The sequence below is a fragment of the Lucilia sericata genome, unplaced genomic scaffold (genome assembly GCF_015586225.1).
Source record: "Lucilia sericata isolate MDLA Ls3-8-SP2 unplaced genomic scaffold, ASM1558622v1 Contig000074F_arrow, whole genome shotgun sequence".
Taxonomy (NCBI): Eukaryota; Metazoa; Arthropoda; class Insecta; order Diptera; family Calliphoridae; genus Lucilia; species Lucilia sericata.
The window spans coordinates 395,710-399,280 of NW_023994108.1; the positions used below are offsets into that span (position 1 = coordinate 395,710).

The window sequence follows — 3,571 nt, forward strand, 5'->3', positions numbered from 1 at the left end:
TTTAAACTTAAAGCTAAACTTAATGCTAAACTTAAAGCTACACTTAAAACTAAATCTTAAAATATAAAAAATAAAAGCAAAAGAAAAACGAACAAACCTGCAAAGCCACTGCAACACGACTCCATCCAACGAGGGAGAAGCTGTTTTCCAGCACCACCACGCCTGGGGTGCTCTGGTATCAGTTTTTGGTTTTCCGACTAAGTGATAGATTTTACCTGGACGACAAGACGGACGGTCAACTATTCCTTTTCTTTAAGAAAAATTCTTATTAGTTAGGATAAAATATCTTTATACAATAGGAAATCCTTACCCCGTGTTGTCGTATCGTCGCCATCCCGTGTGAAGTTCCAATTATATCCACGCGTGCGCGAACATTAGGGTAGAGCTCTGGCCTAGAATATAGTAGTTTACGGTGTTTGAGTCCTAGGTTTCCTGAAATATTATAAAGATAGTTTCCCTGAAAATAAAAAAAAAAAAAAATAGAAAAAATAAATAAAAGGAATAAGGTAAAAATAGATAATATTTTGTCCACTTACCTGGTTTACCCGAACGGACCTTAATACGGACGGACAGGAAAGCCTCATCCGCCAAAAGAACTCTTCCGCTCTATGATTGCCTCCCGTAAACCAGCTAGTTGCAGCAGAAAACACTTGCCAGATCCCGTTTATCCACAAGCAGAGAAATTATGAACGTTGGGCGCCATTTATGTAGTGTAGTGGTTGTGCAAAACAAAAGAAACTAGTGTTGCCAGAGTGGTAGCGGCGCTGGTATGCTCGCGTTCGCCGGGCTTGGAGCTCGCCGGATGGGGGTGGTTCTTGCTACCACTCTAGACACCTACACACACACATAAAAACCATACCAGCTAAAAGAAATAAACGAAATAAAATATAAAGGGCACCGAGTAGGTTTCTGTCTGTCTCCCTGATGAAACGTTCCTACGACCTATAACGGCTGGCAGATGTTGTGCCAGGATAAACCCTCCCACTCGGGATTGGATAATCCCGCCATGACATCCTAATATTAGGGATGTCCCAAAATTTGCCCTGCAAACTTTCCTTTCCCTACTTACCGCCGCTTATATTGTTTAACCGATCATTTTAATTGATTAAGACTTTTAAAAATTTCATCTAAACATTATAAAATTTAGTCTTTATTATCGAAATTAATTTCAACGGACTTTAACAATAACAATAGATTATTTAGATTTAAAATTTCGTTTGGCTTTAATTTTAATTTCAGATTTAGCTTTAAAAATTTAGGTTTTAAAAATTTAACATTTAGATTCAGGTCTAAATTTAGGTTTTAATATTTAAAATTACAATTTAGCTTTAGATTTAAATTTAGGTTTTAAAATTCAAAATTAAGCTTTAGTTTTAGATTTATGTTTAGGTTTAGATTTAGTTTTAGATTTAGGTTTAGATTTAGTTTTAGATTTAGGTTTAGATTTAAATTTAGGTTTTAAATTTATGTTCTCAAACTTATGTTTACGTTTCTTAAAAGTTCATAATTTCTCTGCTTGTGGATAAACGGGATCTGGCAAGTGTTTTCTGCTGCAACTAGCTGGTTTACGGGAGGCAATCATAGAGCGGAAGAGTTCTTTTGGCGGATGAGGCTTTCCTGTCCGTCCGTATTAAGGTCCGTTCGGGTAAACCAGGTAAGTGGACAAAATATTATCTATTTTACCTTATTCCTTTTATTTATTTTTTCTATTTTTTTTTTTTTATTTTCAGGGAAACTATCTTTATAATATTTCAGGAAACCTAGGACTCAAACACCGTAAACTACTATATTCTAGGCCAGAGCTCTACCCTAATGTTCGCGCACGCGTGGATATAATTGGAACTTCACACGGGATGGCGACGATACGACAACACGGGGTAAGGATTTCCTATTGTATAAAGATATTTTATCCTAACTAATAAGAATTTTTCTTAAAGAAAAGGAATAGTTGACCGTCCGTCTTGTCGTCCAGGTAAAATCTATCACTTAGTCGGAAAACCAAAAACTGATACCAGAGCACCCCAGGCGTGGTGGTGCTGGAAAACAGCTTCTCCCTCGTTGGATGGAGTCGTGTTGCAGTGGCTTTGCAGGTTTGTTCGTTTTTCTTTTGCTTTTATTTTTTATATTTTAAGATTTAGTTTTAAGTGTAGCTTTAAGTTTAGCATTAAGTTTAGCTTTAAGTTTAAATTTTTTTTTTTCAATAAACTTTATTTAATTTATAAAAAAAAATCAAAATTTAGTTTTTTTTTTTTTTATGATGGCCACAGACTCCACCTTCTTCTTCTCTCCGAGCAAAAATCAAAAAGGACCGACATTTTTTCCTTTTGGCATCTAGAAACCTCGGTTACCAATATGGCTTCAACAAATTTTCAGCAATTTGTTTGCCTACATAAAATTTTTTTCTAAAGCTATTTGTTTTTGTTTTTATACATCTTCTTCTTTCCAAAAAAAAAATCCCTTTCTCATTGTGCTGCCACCTGTTTAAGTTTCTTCTTCTTCTATTCAGTAGCTCTATTACAGGGTGCACACGACACATAATTTCATGTTTCTATGTTCAATTTAATAGAAAACTCAAAAAGTACCTTTTGAAGAACGAAAAAGTACCAAAAAGTCCACTTTTATAGATTCTCATGTGCTTAATTACATGTTTCTAAGTTCTAAGTCAAAAAAGTACCAGTTGCAACATCGTATTGGGAGCCCGTTATTATGTATTCATATGTATAAGTTAATAAACCAAAAACAATTTTTTATAAAAAAGTACCAAAAATAGGTACAATTTTCACCTCTTAAACGTCCGAATATTCTCTACAAAGCTATAAATTTGTATAAAGTCGGCTTAACAATTGTTTCTTGTAAATATTCGGCCACCATCAGTGTTGCCATATATTTTTTGAAGAAAACTTTTTATTTTTATAAAAAAAACTTTTTTTCAACAAAAAAAAACTTTTTTTGTACTAAAATTAGAAAATACCCAAGAAAAATTAGTGAAAAAATGATAATTGGTACAGAACTTTTCCTTAACATCAGTAGCAAGGAATTACTGGATATTGTGGTCTTAGACACCATAAATTTACACTTGAAATGTCATGATGAATCTATGTAGATTCTGTGTACTACAAGAGGAAACCTCTGAACTTTTGTAACTACCCGTCATTGGGAACTCGAAACACGAAGATTTTGTCTTACCCAGACCCAGATGATATCTTCAAACACTCACCGATTAATCCATTTATCTTCATGCGCGAATTTGGCCTAGTATGGTGAACCAATGGGCTGCACAAAATCTCTACAATATGGTCGAAGTGCATTGTGTCCTTAACGTCTATTCTAAGGGATTAAGGTCATCAACACCGGTCAATTTTTTTCAGTTTTTAGGAATATCTCGAATATTAATGGTATAAAATATTATTTTGTTAATGGTTAACATTGTTTTTTTATTTTAAACTTATTTATTGATTAAATAAAATAAAAACTGAAAAACTGTATAAATTTTCAAAAAACTTTTTTTATTGGAATAAAACTTGAAAACTTTTTTGAATCTCAAAAAACTTGCAAAAAAAGGGAAAACTTG

General features: G+C 33.4%; 2 long non-coding RNA genes across 2 annotated transcripts; one reads left to right on the forward strand and one right to left on the reverse strand.

Moving 5' to 3' along the window:
- Positions 1–674, reverse strand: LOC119616480. The gene is made up of 3 exons (XR_005232546.1): positions 537–674; positions 311–457; positions 1–250 (listed from the first exon to the last, which is right to left on the reverse strand). It is a non-coding gene; the product is annotated as an uncharacterized LOC119616480 (long non-coding RNA).
- Positions 675–1,516: 842 nt separating this feature from the next.
- LOC119616481 lies at positions 1,517–2,079 on the forward strand. Its single transcript, XR_005232547.1, has 3 exons — positions 1,517–1,654; positions 1,731–1,877; positions 1,938–2,079. It is a non-coding gene; the product is annotated as an uncharacterized LOC119616481 (long non-coding RNA).
- The last annotated feature ends 1,492 nt before the right edge of the window (positions 2,080–3,571 follow it).